Here is a 6416-nt window from a genome sequence, read left to right on the forward strand (position 1 = left end):
ACCTGGGAGGCTGAAGCAGGAGAATTGCTTGAACCCGGGAGGTGGAGATTGCAATGAGCGGAGGTCACACTACTGCACTCCAGCCTGGATGACAGAGCAAGGCTCCGTCTCAAAAAAAAAAGATGTTTGCCAACCACACTTGGAAGGGTTATTCTGATACTATTTGATGTTATTATTATTACTAATAGTATTATTAAGCATTGTCTCACTCACTTTGTATTCCTAAGATGGATATTTCTTGGCTGTGCAATGGAGCTGTGGTTATGTGATGTGATAATGATTGCTTTGGGCCAGGCCATCTGCATAGCTGCCAAGCTCAGAAAAGGAAGGGCGCTCTCCTAGGCTCTGCCCTCCCTCCGCCTCTCTACATTCTCTTCCCAGGGGTAGCAGTGGCTGCCCTTGCCAGCAAGTGTCTCCCCTGGTCATCTGGGATGAGATGGGCCATGTGGAGTAGAGAAGAAACACAATTCTTTCGGAACCAGGAAGACCTCCGTTTGAGCCCTGGCTGAACCGCCTGTTGGCTGAGTGGCTCTGGACATGCCTTCTACTTTATGAGCTTCAGCGTCTAAATCTGTTTCCCCTGGTTGCCCTCAACAACTGCCACACACCGGGTGCTTAAAGCAACAGACATGCATTGTTTCCCAGTCCTGGAGGCCAGCAGCCCCGGACCAAGGTGCTGGCAGAGTCGTCCTCTCACCTCGCTTGTGGTGGTGGCTGGCAATCCTCAGTTCGCCCACCTTGCAGCTGCACCACTGCATCTCTGCCTCTGTCCTCCCACAGACATCCCCCTGTGGGTCTGTGCCCTCTCCTTAGAAGGACGCCAGCCCTATGGAGTAAGGCCCACTCTCCTCCAGCATGACCTCATCTTAGCTTCACTAGTTACATCAGCAATGACTCTATTTCCAGATAAGGTCACATTCTGAGGTATTGGGGGTAAGGACTTTCCTTTTTAGGGGACACAGCACAACCCGTGCAATATCGTCATCACAGAATGGAGTGAACAGTCCCTCCTTTGCAGCATTGTTGTGAGAATTAAAAGCAACAGAGCTCCATGCCCAGCACATGTCGTAGTTGCTCAGTGATTTGCAGCCTTTGTTATCATTGTGGGCTCCTGTTCTGGGGCAGGAGTATGGCAAGCGCCAGACAGGCCCTGAGCAGCTGCGTAGCTGGAACTGAGGGCAGGTCTGCAGCTCCTCCAAAAAGCTCCATGATTCCACATTAATGGAGCCTCCTTCTCAAGGGAACTAGGATGTTTACCTCACTATAGACCAGGCACCCCCAGCCCCCAGGCCATGGGTGGTAGCGGTCTATGGCCTGTTAGGAACCGGGCGGCACAGCAGGAGGTGAGCGGTGGGTGAGTGGGTGAAGCTTCGTCTGTATTTGCAGCCACGCCCCATCACTCACATTACTGCCTCAGTTCCTGTCAAAGCAGCATTGGCATCAGAGTCTCACAGGAGCACAAACCCTATTGCAAGCTGTGCATGCGAGGATCTGGGCTGCACACTCCTCATGAGAATCTAACGCCTGGTCATCTGTCCCCGTCTCCCGTCAGCCCCAGATGGAACCATCTAGTTGCAGGAAAGCAAGTTCAGGGATCCCACTGATTCTACATGATGGTGAGCTGTGTGATTATTTCATTACATATTACAATATAATAATAACAATAGAAATAAAGTGCGCAATAAATGAAATGCACTTGAATCATCTGGAAACCATCCCCTCCCCGTCCCAGTCCATGGAAAAACTGTCTTCCATGAAACCGGTCCCTGGTGCCAAAAAGGTTGAGGACCGCTGCTATAGACTACAGGTTTCTAAACATACTTAAAGCACAGTATTAGTTTATACAAGAGGAGGAACGTGATAGAACAGGGAACACCCTACTGCAAATGGGAGGTCCTGGGCTTTCACGGGGGCTTGTTCACTACTTTACTGAGTGACCTTGATCAAGGATTCAGGCCTTTGTTTCACGTGAATAGAGAAAAGGTGTCAGACCAAATGTTCTCTCCAGGGTCCCTGGTCAGTTCATGGCTCTGCACAGGTACCTCTCATGTTCTCGCCCTCCCACACTGGCTTCAAAACCAGTAAACCCAGGGATCTTTCTTGGTTGCTCCACAAAAGTTAAATTTTCACACTATTGTTATTTGATCTTTCCCCACATCCACTGATCTTTGAAAATGTAAAAGTATTACATGTTCATTACATAAGAATGGAAATTACAGAAAAGTAAATAAAAAAATAATGTACCTGGTGTGATTGAGGAGATAAATGTTCCCATCATAGTGATTTTTAGCATAACTTGAAACATTGTCAAAAGAAACAATGAATTATAAATGAAAATGGAAACAGAAGGCTGGGCCCAGGGCATCCGAGAAGAATCCGTTCAGCAGACACTGCCCTAATATCTTTAAAACTTTTCCCAGAAATTTTCTCCGCAGACTTTACAGCACTCCTCCAAAGTATTTCAGTGAAAGGAGTATTACCCCAATGACACTGCAGTTGAATAAGAGAAATTACAGATTTAAATAGGACTGCAACAGCCCAGGAATCTTTCATAATAAAAAACAAGGAAACAGTATTTGTCACCATGAATGTTTATGTAATTATCTAATGGGCTTTCAGCTTCCGCAGTCGTCCTTCAAATACTGATGTGACAATGGCACAATAATGCCACTTGCCTTTGTCGGCCTTGGTCAGTGGCACTGAGGACCCAAGTTCATCTGCAACTGCCAAGCGTTTCACAGGAACGTCATCTGGGGAGTCAGCGGCTTCACAAATTACCAACCACCGTCTTTCAAAAGCGGTGTCATATATTAAAAGAAGCTGGAATCATAAGAGCTAAAACAAGATGAGTGATTGAAAAAATAATCATGATGAAGGGGGTCGGGAATGCCAGAAGTAATAACATTTATCAACAAATTTCACAAAAACTTAACCTTTTACACACGAAATACACAAACCCAAAAGAGAAACAATACATTTAGGAAAGTTTTGCGAGGCAAGTGACCAGCCGTGGGGTCTTTCCTTGTTGTAAAGAGAGCTTCGTCATGTCAGTAAAGAGAAGGGGAAATATCCCGTCGAAAAAGAGAGACTATCAAAAGCCAGTTCTTGACCATCAAACATGAGACAGATTTCTCAGTTACACTCATGATTAAGGAAATGGAAAGCAAAATACTAGTGCTGTATAACTGGCTATTTACACAGCATTGGCAATAAATAAAGCTTAATAATGGCCAGCGTTGGTGAGGATTACCAGACGGTCTTCCGTACTGCTGGTGAGACGGTGAGTTGTACAACAATTCTGGTGAGCAATCAGTAATTCCTGTGAAAATACACAGTGAGTTTTCAGGCAACTCACTCCACAGATATTTGTTTTTTAAGTACAGATAAAAGTAGACACATAGAGATACATAGACATCTTTCTACATCTATCTGTCTATCTATCTATCTGTCTATCTATCTGTCTGTCTGTCTATCTATCTATCTATCTATCTAGCTATCTGTCTGTCTGTCTATCTCTCTGTCTATCTATCTATCTATCTATCTATCTATCTATCTATCTATCTATCTCTATCTGTCTATCTATCTATCTATCTATCTATCTATCTATCTATCTATCTGGATATGTTAATTGCATCATTACTTACAAGGCCAAAAAAAAGAGGAGTGGGTGCGGGGCTGAGCCCTCATATCGACAAATAGAAGAGACTAGATCGATGTTTATCAGCCATTAAATAGAATAAAGTGATATGAACTAAATATGCAGGTGGAAGTTTCTGCAAGTCATGTTATTAAATGAAAAAGCATGATTCAAGATCATATACATGTGTGCAAACATATAAACATGTGCACACTATTTTTCTATATTTGTATATATTACACACGTATATTTACAGCTTTATTTGGGCATCACATTGAAGGATTTGCTTTACCTCCGAATACTGGAAACAGGTTAAGGGCACAGGGTTTGCAGTGAATGAAGTGCGTCTGGGGTTCCAGGTGCCCTTCCTTCTAAATCTGCACGAAACACAAGGATTGACGTGTCAGCTCGAGGCTCCGGGCCTGCTGCTTGGGAAGGTGGGTCCCGCTGGGCTGTGGGAAGTCCACAGGTTTCAGTTCACATGACTCGAAGCGCACACTCCTAAAGGGTCAGCTCTCGCAGGACACCAGTTCGGGGAGTTTCGGTTTGACTTAGGGGAGGGTCTAAATCTGAAGAACAAAGCCAAATAACACACACCCAGGTGAGTTTCATTGTCAAACCATTGAAACTGGCTGAGACCCACATGCCCCACCCACTGCCTGGCTGAGCCTGGCTCCACTTTTAGACATTGCGGGGAGGGTGCGATCCTGCCACTTCGTCCTGCCCTCCCACCAGCCCAGGCACAGTGGAAGGAAGGTTGTCAATCTGGGCTTTCTTTCTAGAACTGTGCTGAGACTCCCTGACTCTACCAAGCACTTCCGTAATGACTGCACACATTGAGGACTGAGATAAATTAATCCTTTCACAAAGTTGCATTTGCAGGAGTACATTATTTAACTTTGTTCTGGTCCCTGTCAATCTCCAAAGAAAGTACTTATCTTCATTCTAGAAAGGTGAGGAGCATTTTTCCCGAGAGCAAATGAAGGCTTAGACAAAGTCACTTTTGGGTGGAAAATTGATTGCCTTTGTTTTATACTGACCCATCAAATGAGAGAGAAAAAAAAAAAAAACACATACACACCAAAAAACCATGGTTTTATTTTTTTAATATAAAATGTGCTTGCTTCAAAAAGATTGAAAACTGCCAGGTGCGGTGACTCACGCCTGTAATCCCAGCACTTTGGGAGGCTGAGGAGGACGGGTCACCTGAGGTCAGGAGTTCAAGACCAGCCTGACCAATATGGTGAAGCCCCGTCTCTACTCAAAATGCAGAAATTAGCTGAGTGTGGTGGCGGGCGCCTGTAGTCCCAGCTGCTCAGGAGGCTGAGACAGGAGAATTGCTTGAACCTAGGAGGCGGAGGTTGCAGTGAGCCAAGATCGTGCCACTGCACTCCAGAGGGAGACCCTGTCTCAAAAAAAAAAAAAAAAAAAAAAACAGTTTTGAGAACTACCAAGCTACTATAGCTTATAATGAAGTCATGATAAATGAACATGAATCTGACATAGGGTTTAGTTGCAAAGTACATTCCCTTTTAAAAAGCACCTACACGCTAGGACCTGGTGTTCCTGCCTGATTTAAATCTTCCTTTCTTGTTTCCTTCCGCTCCTCCTTCCCGCTATTCCCTGCTTCTTCCCTCCCTTCCTCCTCATGCTCTGATGCCTTTCTGTTGTTTTAGAACACATTCCACAACCAGTGTCAAAGGCTCAGCAGCCATTCCCACCACCACACAGCAGCTCTGAGGAATGGCCCAAACAGAGGCAGCCACGCACTCCCCTTGCCAGGGGAGACCCTGCCATCCAGTAGGACGTCTGCTGGGGCTGCCCAGAAATATTCTCCCCGCCGTAAGGGAGAGAGGTGCAAGAGCAGAAAGTCCTTCTCCTGCGAACCTGGAGCCCTGTTGTGAAAACACATGGTACTTTCCCAGGCAGCTGCCGCCTATGTCCGTGTTAAACGGAGGCTGCTTGGCAGAGAGCCCGCCTCTCTAGGGATGACAGAACAGAAATAACCTGGTTCTCAGCGGCCTCACTGAGTGGCTGAAATACCTTGGGACCAGCTATCGCTGGACTCAAGTAAGCTAGAAATGTCCTTGTGCTTTAAGCCAGGTTTTTGTTACTTGTAACCAAAATATCACTTTAATTGAGTGGAGACAAGGACTGTATTGAGAAGAAAAGTCACAATTACGTCATGATAATTATGATTACAGAAGCATGTGGAACGCTGGTTACACCGAAGATGGAATGACAGCCGTGCTCCAGGGGGCTGGAGAGCATTTCCCTGAGCAGGGCTGCGAGCACGGGCCTTGCAGAAAAAGCCCCACGTCAGGCAACGAGGGACAAGGCCAGTGGATGGCAGGCTTTGCGTGAACTGCTGAGGAGCTGTGGTTTTTGTCCTCTGGAGAGCAGGGGCATGTGCCTGTGCGGGCGGGGACGCTCACACTCAACGACGCCCACGCGCCTCCCGTGCGGCGAGGACTCGTGCTGGCCTTTGTCTCCGTCTTCTGGGAGAGGCTCTCGAAAGCCTTACAGTTTCCCATGGTATGGGAGTGTCTGTTATTCATGGTGGGCCCTGACGGTTTATGCTAACAGGTCCCTCATGGTGGGGGCCTGGGTGGCTTCAGGATAAGTGATGGTCATACAGGAAAGGCCAACATGTCACTAGAGGATCCGGGCTCTGACCTCCAGGGAAGGGAGGCGGCTGGAGACGAAGTTCAACCATCAGGCCAGTGGTTCAATCACTCACGACTATGTCATGAAACCCCACTGAAAGCTCTGGCCCCAA

General features: G+C 46.6%; 1 long non-coding RNA gene across 1 annotated transcript; it reads right to left on the reverse strand.

Moving 5' to 3' along the window:
• Positions 1 to 2742: 2742 nt before the first annotated feature.
• Positions 2743 to 4142, reverse strand: LOC111548546. Its single transcript, XR_002733461.1, has 3 exons — positions 3930 to 4142; positions 3251 to 3319; positions 2743 to 2835 (listed from the first exon to the last, which is right to left on the reverse strand). It is a non-coding gene; the product is annotated as an uncharacterized LOC111548546 (long non-coding RNA).
• Between the last annotated feature and the right edge of the window lie 2274 nt (positions 4143 to 6416).

The sequence above is a fragment of the Piliocolobus tephrosceles genome, chromosome 5 (assembly GCF_002776525.5).
Source record: "Piliocolobus tephrosceles isolate RC106 chromosome 5, ASM277652v3, whole genome shotgun sequence".
Taxonomy (NCBI): Eukaryota; Metazoa; Chordata; class Mammalia; order Primates; family Cercopithecidae; genus Piliocolobus; species Piliocolobus tephrosceles.